We start from the raw sequence: 14,540 nt of genomic DNA, 5'->3' as shown, positions 1-14,540 counted from the left end.
AGAGGAGACTGTGGGGGTCTTATTGCTCTCTATAACTGCCTGAAAAGAGATTGTAGTAAAGAGGAGATCACGCTCTTCTTCCAAGTAACAAATATCAGGAAAAGTGGAAATGGTTTCAAGTTGTTCCAGTGGAGTTTTAGAATATAAGGAAAAATTTCTTCACTGAAAGGGTGGTCAAGCACTGGAACAGGCTGCCAGGGAAGTGGTGGTGTCAGCATCCCTAGATGTATTTAGAAGACATGTAAATGTGGTTTAGTGGCGGACTCGGTAGTGCTGAGTCAATAGTTGGGCACAGAGATCTTAAAGGTGTTCTTCAACCTTAAATGATTCTATAATTCTGTGTAAAAGATCTGGTCTTGGAAGTTCTGTGGCACTGCCATTCCTTATACGTCCTATGCAAGCAAAATATTTATTTTGCACAAATATTTATTTTGCACAAATATTTTTAATCTTTTTCAAGTATACAGTTTCTGTAAGTAACACAACTTGACTACACTTCAAGGAGGTGGCAAATCCCCTCAAATTTAGCAAGGCTGCTTAGAGTTACCAGTTCCATGAGAGATGCAACATTTCTCGTGCGGAAGGCTAAGCCTGCCCTCGGGACACAGCCAGGGCTGGCACGGCTTGCGCTGTGCGGCTGTGGGACGGCATGGAAAAGGAGTGGGCGCGTGTTGCCCTCTCCCGTAGGCAGAGCGCAGGTTCCCGGCGCTTTCCAAGGCGCTGAGCGCGGGTGAGCGAGCGGCGGTGGCGGACGGGCTCCCTCCGCAGGGCCGCGAGCGCCACTGCGGAACCCAGACGGGGAGGGAAAAGGAGTGAAGAGCCCCCTCCGAAAAGCCGATTCCCAAAGTCGGGAAGGGTCTCGGTGCAGGCGGGAAACAAGGGCGGAGCGTGCCTGGGGGAGGTCCCGTTATTCAGCGCTCCGAGGAGCGTCCGCCGCTCCTGGCAGGGGGATCAGGCGCTGGAAGTGGTGCTGCTGTGACCTGCTCCATCAGAACAACGGAGCAAAACGGAGCATCTTAGCGCCCTGGTTGCTTTCACACTCATACGCCAGGTTTTGCAATTTCAATAGCAGTGTTAAGAGAGTTCAAAAAGTGTTTCAGTTTTCTGCTGCTTTGTAAGTATCCCTGCACACCTCTGCAAGTGCTCCAACTGGGAAAGGATGTGTTCCCCAACCTAAGGCTTTATACTCGGTGAGCCTAGATAGACAGCAATGGGAGAATTGAGAGGAAAGTGTTCAACCTTCATAAAAAAGTTATACCTTGACTCCAAGTCCAGGATCCTTCCCAATACAAGATTGTCAGACAAACTTTCTTCTACGTCTCAACTTTTTTTTTTTTTTTTTTCTTTCTTTCTTGCCAGAAGGAGTGGACCAAATATAAGTCACTGGGGAAACAAATACAAACAAGGGGAGTTTTGGGGGCTGAAAAGTGATTTGTATGTAATAGTTCTGGTTGAGCTAACGAAGTCTGCATTAGCCAATGAGGTGGTTTAGCACTGAATGAAGATAAGGCATGCTCGGTACAATGTACTAGCAAGTTCAGAAAGCTTGAAGGGACCTTCTGAAAGATTGAAACCACTAGTTACAATGTATTGGCTAACAGTCAGTCGAAGTGTGTTTCTCACACTGGACAAAGCAGTGGGTATTTTTCAGCAGACCTGCAAAGTGTCATTTGTGTTTTTTGAATCATAACCTTCTAAACACTTACATGCTGTCCTGATGTGTCAGGAGAAAGTTCTTCTTCCAGAGGGTGGTCAGGCCATGGAACAGGCTCCCCAGGGAAGCGGTCACAGCACCAAACCTGCCAGAGTTGAAGAGTTTGGACAGTTCTCTCAGGCACATGGTGTGACTCTCGGGGATGGTGCTGTGCAGGGCCAGGTGTTGGACTCGATGATCCTCAACTTATTCTATGATTCTGCAATAAATGAAGCCTTTTAGCTGTAGCGGCGAAAAGAAGCCACATTGCTTTTCTGTTTGCGTTTTCCTGTGAGGGCACTCCTCAAACTCTTGCACTCGCTGAAGCAAGAGCAAAGGGCTAGATGATTGACTTACCCTACTTTTCCTGCTCTTTCTCCGCAGTTAAGCGACTTTATTCCTTATTTTTTTTTCCCAACAATGCTTTAGTAATTCGTAGCGCTTGCCTCAGTGGCCCACAGCGCGCCTGTCAGCGGAGCCGGCCCGGGCCCACGCTCAGCCCGGCTGTGCCGTGCCGTGCCGGGCCGGGCCGGGCCGTGCCGCGGGTGCTGCCCGCGCGGGCCGGCAGGGGGCGCTGCTGCCCCGCGCTGGCCGCGCTCGCTCCGCTCGGCGGTTCCATTGGAGCAGCCGGAGACGAGTTGGCGCCATTTTGAAGCCGGCAGGGGGACCGGGGCGAGCTGCGGAAGGGGAGGGGGCTGGCGGCGATTGGCTGCGGCGGCGGCGGCGGCAGCGCCTCTCCGAGCCCGGAGCGGCGGCAGCGCGGAGCGGACCCGCCTGCGACCAGCGAGGCGAGGCGGCTGCAGCGGGGTAAGGAGCGCGGCACCTCGGCCGCGGGTACCCCCACCCCGTCCCCGCTCCATTTTCCCTTCCCGGGGGCGTGAGGGACGCCCGCCCGGACCGAGCTCCGCGGCCAGCGCTGGAGGCGGACGGGGAGCAGAGGGGGAGCGGGAGGGCAGAGCTCCCCCTGGCCCGTGGTGGAGCTCCCCCTTCCCATCCCCCTCGCCCCTCCGCGGGGCTTCTCCCCTCCCCCCTTTTCCGTGGCCGCCGTCAAATACTAAATTTCCCCCCCTCCCGCCCGGCACCCCGGGCGATGGGGTGACCTTGGCTGGGGTGCGCGGGGGCCCGGGAGTCACCCCCTCGCCCCGGTGGCCCGGCGGGCGGTGTCGCGCCCAGCGCTGGTGGCTCCTCGCGGCGCGAAGTGGCGGGGAGGGGGGGCGGGGAGGCTGCTCGCCCGTGGCTATGAGTGAGTGAGCGATCTCGGCTTCCCGGGTGTCCCTTTCCTCCCTGCCCGGGCGTTCCCTGCCTGCCCCGGGCAGCCGGCCCGCTCCCCGCTCCGCGGGCACACGGCGCTCCCGCCGCCCCGCGCTCTGCTGCCCGGGCTGAGCGCGGGGACATCCCCGTCCCCTCCCCGCCCGGCTCGCTCGCTCCGCGCCGCACTTCGCAGCGCTCCTCAGCGGGAAGAGCTGCCGCGGTGTGCTGGGTCCCTACTTGTGTGCGAGCCCGGTTCTTTCACGCTGGCTTAGCTTTTTTTTTTTTAAATTTTTTTTTTTTTTTGCCCCCTTCCTTTCCTCCTCTTTCTTTTTCCCTCCCACTTTGCATCAGGCTCTGTTAGAAAGCGCTCGAGAAGGGAGGACGGCGGGGGGGGGGGGAGCTGTGGGGGGGCGGTTGCCGCCGCCTGGTAGATGGAAAACTATGAATTTTACATCTGAATTGCCAGATGGGGAATGGTTAATTTATAGGTTATGTATTGTTTACGTTCAGAGCCTCCGGTCAGGAATTTAGGTCTGTAACTTCATCCTGCTACAAATAAATCACTATCTGTTCTTTAAAACAAATCAACAATTAATGACGGTGAACAGTTCTGGAAAATTAAACTGTAGCAGATCAGCCTCGTACAGAGCTGGATTTTGTCTTGAAAGCCTTTTTCCGACTTTTATGCTTGCTTGCTGCGCGGTTGCTTTCTGAGAGCTGTGATTATTTAGTTAGGCGTTGTGTTTTCCCATTTAGCACAACTGCTGAAGCGTTCTCGTGTTGGTCTTTGTTTTGTGCTTGCCGGGTAGGTGCTTTGGCTGTAATTGATTTCTCTTCGCTGTGGATGGAGTAGAAGGAGCGTTGAAAATTTGAGTGGCTTTATAGTTGAAAATGAGTGTCAAATCACGTTTTGCGAAGGGAGTAAGATGACATGGGTTCTTTCAGGTTTTACCCTTTCATACTGATGGTGTAGTTCAGTTTTTGGGTGGGAGAAATTTTGCCGGGTACGTTTTTTATGTACTGTAGATATGCTAGATACTATACTGTGTAAAATAACTCCTCAAAAAGGAGGGAAAGAGCTGAATGTATGCCATGCTCAGACCACCTGAGAGAAGACTGACAGTGACAGGCCATCAGGTAAGGTGGTTTAGCAGAAGTGTGTGTATTGTGTTTCATCACAGCTTTTGAAACGGTGCACTGCTGGAGAAAGTAGTTTAGTACTTTAGCACTTCCGTGACATCTTGTGTCTATGTCTGAAGCAAGGTTGAACTTATTGTAGGGTTGGGGGGGGTATGATGTGTCTGGGTGGGGTGTGGTGTTTTGTTTGGGAATTTTTATATAGATACTATACTGGAGTATTTGCCTATGCATTTCTTGCACCCTCTTTACTAGCTAGTGTACAGTTCAGTTTTTGATGAAACAACTAAATAAAATATGTTGAGCACTTGTATGCAACTTCTTTTTTCTCTTGTAAATAATGAATTTAGACTTCATCTGACTTGCTTACTTAGGGACTGAATTTGAGCAAGTCACCTAAGTCATTATTAAGCTGTAATTAACCATATAAAAGCCAACAGTAATTGCTATCATTTGGAAAAGCACAGTAATGAAATATGGGCATAACCTCAGGCATTATTAATTTTTATCTGTAGAACAGGAGGTTCTGTTACCTCCTGTACACTGGGAGAGATGCATTTTCTTTTGGGATATGTTGCTCTCTACGGGGCTTTCAGGTTATGCCTTTTTCCTCTCTTCCTTCAGTCACACAATTTATAGTCTCACAGAAGAGTAAGAGGGTGTATGTGTGGGTATGAGTCTTCTGGTTTAGTAAAAGATTTTCATTTAAAGATGTTTGGTGTTTTTATTTCTGGTGTTTTTTATTGTAAAAAATGGTTTTTATTTCTTTAAACCTGCATTGGGAGAGGTGATAAGGACTACTTGTTGCACAAAGGAGAATTTTAATGGGAGCAACAAATAAAAAAATGTGAAGTTGAACAGTAAAAGCATGCAAAATTTGAGATGGAGGGAAAATGTGATACTCATTATTTTTCCCTGTCAGTTTCACTGTAATATCCCTATCCCTTTATATTGCTTGCCCCAAATATTATGCCAAGAAAGAGGAAGGTATGCCTTTCCTACTGCCTTCAGAGAAGTTCCTTCAAAAAAGGAACTTCATTCAAAAAGTAGTTCTGATATGTGGAATGTTATCTCACCACTTGTCAGTATCATTCTTCTTTTAACAGATACCTAAAGCAATGGTGTTTTTACTCTTAGCACAAAATGTCAATATTGCAACCTGAAATAATCTTTGGATAGACTGAGAGAATATTGGATGCTTTCAGTCAATTTTGAAACTAGGTGGTAAGGGAAAACGGAGGAAACTTTTAAAAGGTGTGTTAGTGTGATAGTGCTTGGTGGTGAAGTGTGTTAATTTTCCAGATCTGTAGACCCTCTGGATGGTCTGAACAGCACTGACAGATCCGGGAAGGAATCAAGGCTTTTAAAGAATTGTAAAATATATGCTTTAAAAAAGAGAATATTTTCTTTCCCTCAGAGATTGAACATCTAAAAGTCAAGGCTATGCATGTATATAAATGACATACCTCTTGCTTTTCCATTGGTAGCCTATTCAGTTGAATGTAGTCTTGTAGAAAAGCTGAGGTGTTTTTTAATCTGCTTAGCTCTGTTACTAAGAACAAAACTTAATATAGTTCTGTAAAGTAAAAATAAGAAAAAATTATGAAAAGTGAAGTGTATGAATGAAAATTAACTTTGTTGTTTTAGGAAGTTAGTGGTTTGTTTCAAAACCTCTTTGGAACATTAAGGATTCCACAATAAAAAAAAGCTGTTTATGTGAATATTTGCTGTAACAAATCCAACTTGAAAGAATTCAATGAAATCCAAGTAATATTTTCATTTCTAAGAATCAAGATGTTAACACCTCCATTCTTTTGAAAGGTTGTTACTGTCTGTCTCGGTGTATACTGCTTTTCAACCTTTTCTAAAGTGTGAAGAAGTCCCTGAAGTAGGTTCTGAGCATTAAGACCTCTGTTACTTTGGCCCCGTCTGTGGAATTTACTCTTTTGCATCCAACCCCAAGCACTGTAAAAACATTCTGCTTGTTTAATACTGCCTGATCTTTGGTTCTATTTTTTCAGCTCACAACAACTTAGGTATTAATATGCTTCAAGAAATAATAAAAAAGTGCCATACCTCATTGGGAACAGATGGGGATGTTTGTACTAATCATCTTGTGTCTGTCACCATTTGTACGGGAGTACCGTAACCAGGGATCAGGACCCCATCTGGGGTTTTCTAATTCAGACCCTGTTCTTTAAAGATCGGTTCCAGACAATACTAACTGTGTGTACTTTTTCTCTGACTTAATTAGGAATCCTGGTGAATGTTTCTGCTGCTGAAATTAGGTGCTTTGCTTTCATGCTTTTTAATGGACAAAAAAGACATGAAGTTAGCAGTCAAAAATGTTCTTGTCTTAGTTGCTTCCATTGTAGTCACCTAAACTACAAATTCATAGGGCATAGAATGGTCTGGTTTGAAAGGGACCTTGAAGATTATATAGTTTCAACTGCCCTGCCATGCACAGGGAACCTTCCATTAGACCAAGTTGCTCAGGGCCCCGTCCAGCCTGTCCTTAAACTCTTCCAGGGATGGGCATCCACACATTCTGTGGGCAGCCTTTTCCACTGTCTCACTACCTTCAGAGTAAAGAACTTTTCCCCAATATCTAATCTAAACCTACTCTCAGTTTGGAGGCCATCCCTCTTGTCCTGTCACTACATGCTCTTGTGAAAAGTCCATCCATCTTTCTTGTAGGCTCCCTTCGTGTACTGCAAGGTCACAGTTGGGTCAGCATGAAGTCTTCTCTTCTTCAGGCTGAACAATCCCAATTCTCTCAACCTTTCCTCAGAGAAGTGGTCCATACCTCTAATCAGCTTTGTGGCCCTTCTCTGGATTTGCTGCCTGATGTCCTTTCTGTGCTGGGGACAGGAGTCTGTAGCTCTTTTAAAGAGTGTTTGATTCAGCTAAAATGTGATAACTGAGGAAGTGACTCTTGAGAAGGTGGTTGTCCACTACTTCTGCCAAAGCAGTCTTGAGTTGTCTCTGAGACATCTCAGTATATCCACATTGTAGTTCGCTTCAGTGTCAAAAACCTTCATCCTGAAAGTCTTAGAGAGAAAGGGAACCAATGAAGAACTACTGAAAAGTAAAAAAACCAACCAACCAAAAACCTAAGTTACCCACAGTAAGTGGAAACTGCTTGTGAGGAAGTCCTGAAAAAAATTAATCTTTGGATCACCTTGAGTTTGACTGTTCACTTCTGTTATTACTGCTTTGTTGCTTAGATGTACATTCCAATGAAGGTAATCAGATTTCTATGAAATCTTTGTCACCACGTATGTTAGGTTTTTGTTTTTAACAAAAAATAATTGAATTGTTATCAGTTACGAGAATTGAGCAGAAGACACTTCATGGAAACTTGTAATTACATTTAGGGATTTTTTTTTCATTTTTCTGCATCTGCCCATGTAAAATTTCAAGGACTTTTCTTGGGGAAAATGAATGTACAGAGATGCTATCACATTAGGTGGGATATTTTCTCTGTTAATTTTGTTGATTTTGTTACTTGGCAGCTCAGGATGTAGCATTATGTGTAGTTCCTGAGCACAGAAACAACGTGTATGGAAGTAACTGTAGCTTTTTGTGTCATCACTTTGTGAAAACTTTTGTGAGGTACTAGGTATGTGGACAGTCCAAGTGCCACCCGGTGCTTTTCAAAAGTCTAAGCGAGACAAATTCACTTAATTCATGGTACAGAATAAAGTCTGCATTTGCTTTTCTTCCTCCGACCATGAACTGGTCAGAATAAGGCTGTAACTTTTGCTTTCCTGGGTTTTCAAAATGAAAGAAAGAATAAATAAGCCTATGATAAACTCTTCAAAAGAGTTGTGAGGAAGTTTTTCAAAGGGACGACAAATAGGAGGTGCATTTTGTCTTCCATTTGCCTAGCTTGGATCATGCAGTTCATAATTCCTTCAGTTACAGAAATGCTTCCAAGAACTAAGAAGAAAGATTTTGATGCATGTACAATTTTTGGGAATAAATATTCTGCATTTTTTTTTGATGACTGGCTGATCTGTACTTTGAGAATGTGAAACACTTCGAAAGTTTTCCCCAAAGTTACAAAAAGCTTTAAAACAGTATTAAAATTGCAAATTCTTTTTAAAAATGGTAAACAGTTTAAATTAATTTTTGTCCTTCTAAGTATATATTATGGTAGTCTTTAGTTATAATGTGTTGGGGTATTTTCAACTCGCTGTGTTTAGGAATTAGAACGGCATATCAAAGTCGGCACACGTATTTTCCAAAAGCTCAAAAGTGTAAAATGAATTGACAGGGGACTGTGGGAAGGGAGAAGCATATCTAGTAATTTGAATGATTGAATGTCACTTTGGGATACTGGAATTCATTCCTTCTGTCAGTTTCTTGTGATCCCAGGCAAGTCTGTTTAAAGCAAACTTCCCACAAGAGCTTATTAGTAGTACATTGATTTCCTGGGAGACAGGCTCTAGACCCGGACTACTTCAGCTTGGCTCAACAGATGCTTTAGTTTTAGATGCACCGCTGGATAAATTGGCATACTTTAAAAATTGTGTCCTAAATTCCTGTATAAGCAAAATTGGTTGCTAGTTCTTAAACTTCAGTCTATATCTTGGGTTAGTAATCTATGAAATGAAACAAATACTTACTTTTATGAAAAATTAGCAAAAGTGTTGCAAAAACAAGTTAATTTTTATGGCACACTAACTAGTGTGCCAAATTTTATGGCACACTAACTAGTACAGTCATGAAACCTTACAAAAGCCCAGTAAGAAATTAAATCTCTTCAGAGTGTGGCTTAAATAGAATGCAATAAGGGACACACATAACATTATAAGGAGAAAAAGTTGAATAGCTTCTTTTCTTTGAATGAAAAAAAAATCCTGTGGTGTGGAAAAAAAAGTAGTGAAGGATCAGGTATATCAGCTTCTTTGTGTATATTCTCTTTAATATTGTATAAGAAACTTTAATTCTGTTTCTTATCTCTTTATAAGTGATTTTACAACTATTTCTCTATTTTCATTCCTTTTTAAACAAACATAGTAAACAAATTCACTGCATGGATGTGCTTCTGTCAGTCTTTAGGTTGTAACCTTCAGCTTTGTATCTATGACTAATTGATGGAATGCTACTAGTAGCAATGCATTTCTCTTAGCAGCTTTATGTGGGGTGAGATATGAGAGGTTTTCTTGCAAGTATTTGTTACTGGTAGAAGGGCAGCGTAACGTGGTGTTTGCACACTGCATGCTCTGGAGAGGACTGACATCTGCTGGGGCTGGATTCCCCTCCTGCCGGCTGCAGCTGATCTTCTACTCTGGTCTCTCTTTAGTGACTTCTCTGCCGAGTTTGTCCTCATGGGCTTCCAGTCCTTCGTTGTACAATGTACTTCCTCTCTCACCTTCTTCAACACGTCTTAGGCTTTACAGGATCATAGAACAGAAAAGGTTGGAAGGGACCACTGGAGGTCATTTAGTCCAGCCCCCTGGCTCCAGCAGTGTCCCTGAGAGCACGTTACTTGGGACTGTGTCCTCATGGCTTTTGAGTGTCTTGGGGAAGGAGACTGTACAATTTGTCTAGGTAGCCTGTTTCAGTGCTCAGTCATCCCTATGGAAAAGGAGTTGTTCTTTGTCTTCAGGTGGAACTTTGTGCATCAGTTTCTGCCCGTTGCCTCTCGTCCTATTGCTTGGCACCACAATAAAGAGCCTGGCTCCATCCTCTTGATGCCCTCCCTTCAGATACTTACGTATCTTGTGCATTTCAGGAACCTCAAAGCTGATAGGGTATGTCAGCTGTGGTGTATGGCAGTAGGGTTTTGCTTGTTTGTAATTTTTTGTGTGTTTTGTTGCTATTTTTTCCTTTTTTTTTCCTTTTTCTTCCCTCTCTTATTAACTTTGCTTCTTGGTTGAATGCCTTTCCTGTAACCCCTAAACTTTCTAATACCTTTGTCTGATAGAGCTTGTTGATCTACCCAGTGGAGTTAGTAGAAGTGTGTCCAAACCTTTCAGCTGTTTCCATGGTAAGCTGAGGTTTTTGTCTTAATTAAGACAGACTACTCTTGAACTGAGAATCTGGCTGAGGTGTCAACAAATCCAGCTTTTTGTGCTAAAGAAACAGCAACATCTGGCTGTAAGCAGACAGGTGGATTAGTGATAGCTTCAGCTGTCAGCAGGATTTACCAGATGTGTTTGTTAGTCTGGTTTGGCTATGTGAACCTTCCAACTTCAGGGGAATAAGGAGAGAGCAATGAACAGTTGTGTCTGCATGAAAAGTTATTGTACCTTTAAGTAATAGGTAGAAACTCTCTGAACTGTTGTATCATGATTGTATGCTTACAGTCATAGTGCAAGCAGCTATATTTCTTTATTAATAATTTCCTCCTTTCAGTTGAAAACCTTGTCCTTTTAAAATGAATAAGCATTAGTTTCCTATAGGTGTTACTTTTGTCCTAGTGGTTTCTATTTATGGAACACAATCCAGTGGGGAGTGTACACAATTTTTCATCATTGTTTTGGATTTGATTTTTTGTTAATGCTCTCCTGGGTAGGAGGAGAGGTCTTCTTGGGGATTGGATTACAGGGTACTGTGAGGCAGTGATCCAATCTAGCAAAATGAGGTCCATGTCCTTACTGCATAGCAGCACAGATCTGAGCTGGATGGAAGCACAGCCCACACAGTGATGCACGCCATGAGTTTGTCTGTCACTGTGCAGCAAATGTGGAACCGTAGAAATTCTTGAGCTGGAAGGAACTCATAAGGGTTGTTAAGTCCAACTCCCTGCTCCACACAGGACTACCTAAAACTAAATCATATAATTAAGAGTGTTGTCCAGACACTTCTTGAACTCTGACAGGGGTGCTTGATCACCTGTCAGTGAAGAACTTTTTCCTAAAGTCCAATCTGAACTTCTATGCAGCTTCATTCCATCTACTTGTGTCCTGATGTAAGTGATGAGCTGCAACTGAAGGATAACTAAATATTAAACAGAAAACGAACCAGAGTTTGTAAATTTACTGTCAAGAAAGTTGACATAGCTGTACATATGCTTTTGTTTACACAAGAAGGAGGACTAAAATGTATTAATGTATGTAAATTTCTGAAAGTGGGATACAAAGAAGATAGAGAAGGACTCCACTCAGTGGTGCCCAGTAATAGATCCAGAGGCAATGTGCACATACTGGAACACAAGAGGTTCATTCTGAATGTTTTCACATGACAGTGGTCAAGAAGCAGCACAGGCTGCTGTGGGCATTTGCAAGGTCACTATCCTGGGGGATCCTCAAAAGCCAACTGGATGCACTCCTTGGCAAACCAGCTTTAGAATCACAGAATGACTAGGTTGGAAGAGACTTGAAGATCATAAAGTCCAGCCCATGTGCTAAACACCTGAACTAAACCATGGCACCAAGTGCCGTATCCAGTATTTTTTTGAACACATCCGGGGATGGTGACTCCACCACCTCCCCAGGCAGACCATTCCAATATTTTATCAATCTTTCTGTGAAAGAATTCTTCCTAATTCTTCCAACCTATATTTCCCCTGACACAGCTTGAGACTGTGTCCTCTCGTTCTGTCAGTTGCTGCCTGGAGAAAGAGACCAACCCCCACCTGACTACAGCCACCTTCTAGGAAGTTGTAGAGAGTGATAAGGTCACCCCTGAGTCTCCTTTTCTCCAGGCTAAACACCCCCAGCTCCCTCAGTCATTCCTCACAGGGCTTGTGTTCCAAGCCCCTCACCAGCCTTGTCGCTCTGCTCTGGACATGCTCAAGCATCTCAACCTTCTTTCCTAACCTCAGGGGCCCAGAACCGGACACAGCACTCAAGGTGCAGCCTCACTAGGTGACCCTTCTTCAGCAGGGAGATTGGACCAGGTGGTCTCTAGAGTTCCAGTCTCAACTATTCTGTGAAAATTCAACCCTATTCAACCCCATAGGGCTTAATAATTGTAAGGATGAATAATTGCATTAGAAAAAGTTACAGGAGTCAATATATTATTGGCGGAGCACATACATGTTGGATGAGTGTTGAGGCAGGTGTCAAAGATAAGTTAAGACTTAAAAGAATATTCAGCTTTATTTTTTTAGTGATCTTACTGATAGATCCATATATGACAGTAGGTGACTGGATTGTGAAACTGTTGCTGGTCCTTGTGGTCTTATAACTCATTTAGTTCACCTGGTTGTAGTATGTCTTCATCTAATTTGTACTTTGTGATCAGTTATGGGTTCTTTCTCTGTCTTTAGAGATACAGTTATTTTTTCAGTCTGCTTTTCTGTCTCAGTTTTGCAAAAAGCAAAATAAAATATTTTAGCTGGGAAGAAAAGCTGAACTGATAGAAGCCATCTGGACAGACAACTTCTATTTGTAAAACACCCAGCTGAATGTGTTTTTGGTACTAAGATTGCTATATGCATTTATAATATAAGTGTCTGTTTATAATTCATGTTGATTAGGAGTGGATGCACTGTTGTGTAGAACAACATGTGACTTTGCAGTTGAATACCCGTGATTTTTTTAGGTCTTAGAGCTCAATCCATCCCACTAGCATTCTTTGTTTGATCTTTAGTAATTCTGTATAAAATAATTTGCAGTGAGATATAAAGCATATAATTTTGTGGTTTTTAACATTATATGCAAAGTTAGGAATGGAAGTGCATCTCACTTAGGTATAGAAATTCTAACTTGTTACAAAAGCAACTTTGTAAAACTTCACAATGGTCAACCAATACATAATGTCATTTTGCTTCTGTGGTAACATACTAGTATTTTTTTAAAATTTTATTTTAGTTGCTTATTTTATTTATTTTTAGTGTTTTATTTTGGTTTTTAAATATTCTTAGTGTTGGGTGTTTTTTTTTCCTTGGGAGGGACATTTAAAAATTTTTTATTCTTACCAAAAACCCCCAAAACAAAACAAAAAACCAGTGAAGTTTCACAGTAAGACTCAGTAAGGCACTTTTAGCCAAATAAATGGTACGCTAAAGTAATACCAAGTCTTGTTTCCTCCCAAGGGGCAACAAAGAGGTTAAACTTGATCTGAGCCTGATGTCTGCGTGTTGTAGTTGTCTTCTGCTTCCTGTTACGTTCCTCTTATTCTCCTCATGGATTCCATGCCATTCTTGCATGTTTTTTTTCCTCTGCTTGTGTGAGTAATACAGCTGTTAATGATTTGAAATTATGTATTGCAAGGTATCTGAGATTTCTGTGACTGCTTTTTGAAAATAGTTAATGTAAAGAGAAATTGTAATTCCTGCCTCTTTTTCCCCATTCTTTTCTAGCAGCTGGAGGAAGGAAACAAATAATTCCTGCCTTACTAAATCTTAAAGTAACTTCCCTGGTAAAAGACAGCTGTGTCAATATTACAACCATAAACCATTACATCCATAATATTGTGGAATTTTGATACTTAGGCTAATTATCAGTTCTTCTCTTCTTATAGAGTATCAGGCTAAGAACTTCCAGTGTTTCTGGTGATTCTGGAAAAACAATGTTTCGTGGAATTTCATGGTCTGCTTTTCAAATGTACCATATGAAAGCAATGGGCTAATCTCTGTATATTGATCAAGTTGTACCTACCATATTCTATTTGGATATTTTGTTTCAGATATTGACAAGAAAGTAATTCTTAAATTTTAATTAAAAAACTAGAAGTCTGCCTCTCATGATCAGTTTTTCTTCATTGAGCTATTTGTCTTCAACATTTTGTCTTATGTGGTTAATTTTCTTTGGGTGGGATCTCCTGGTATTTGTGTGATTTATGGCAATTTCTGCCTCTTTTCTACTTACCCTCCTGGCAGTCTCTTTGGTCACCTCTGTGCTGTCCTCATGTAATAGACTTCATGGGTGCTTCTCCTAGTTTACACTATCTGGGTGATAGGTGCTGGTGGCTGCACATAGTATTCCAAGCTAGTTCTTCCCAGTACCTTGAGGTGGGTGTTAGCTGGTGGAATTTTGGATTTGTGGGCATTGGTTTGTTTATTTCTTTCACAGAATGGGTCAGGTAGGAAGGGACCTGGTCCAACCTCTCTGATCACAAGCAGGCTTGCCCTAGATCACATTGCACAGGATTGTGTGCAGATAGTGCTTGAGTATCTTCACTGAGGAGAGGAGGTTCTTGAAGTACCTTGTCCTAGAATTAATGCTGGGTAGAAGAATCACCATGAGACTATAACCTGGACATTGGCCCCTCTTTAGAGCCTGTTGTTTTCCCATTATATATTTTTTTCAGAGTTAGTTTGTATGTAATTGTTTAGATGTTCATATGCAGTCTTTATATTTGCAAACATTTCTGTTGCTCTAAACTTTCAATGTTTTACAGAATGACAGTATCATCCATCTCTTCATCTGTCTATGATTTCCAATTTAATGCTTCCATAATAAATGATATTTGGTGCAAGGAAATTGATGATTGTTTTATCGTTTGGTTCATAGATGAACCAAACACTAATTATCCCAGGGTAATATGATAAACATAGAAG

General features: G+C 42.7%; 1 protein-coding gene across 4 annotated transcripts in view; it reads left to right on the top strand.

Annotated features, from left to right (window-relative positions):
- The first annotated feature begins 2,362 nt into the window (after window positions 1–2,362).
- Window positions 2,363–14,540, top strand: part of PDS5B (PDS5 cohesin associated factor B) — a 99,104-nt gene continuing 86,926 nt past the window's right edge. For all 4 annotated transcript variants that reach the window (XM_064409041.1, XM_064409039.1, XM_064409040.1 and 1 more), the window contains exon 1: window positions 2,363–2,500. The gene's annotated coding sequence lies outside the window, so the exon portion shown is untranslated. The remainder of the gene's footprint in view (window positions 2,501–14,540) is intronic.

Source organism: Passer domesticus, chromosome 2 (genome assembly GCF_036417665.1).
Source record: "Passer domesticus isolate bPasDom1 chromosome 2, bPasDom1.hap1, whole genome shotgun sequence".
Lineage (NCBI taxonomy): Eukaryota > Metazoa > Chordata > Aves > Passeriformes > Passeridae > Passer > Passer domesticus.
This window is presented reverse-complemented; position numbering and strand designations above follow the sequence as displayed.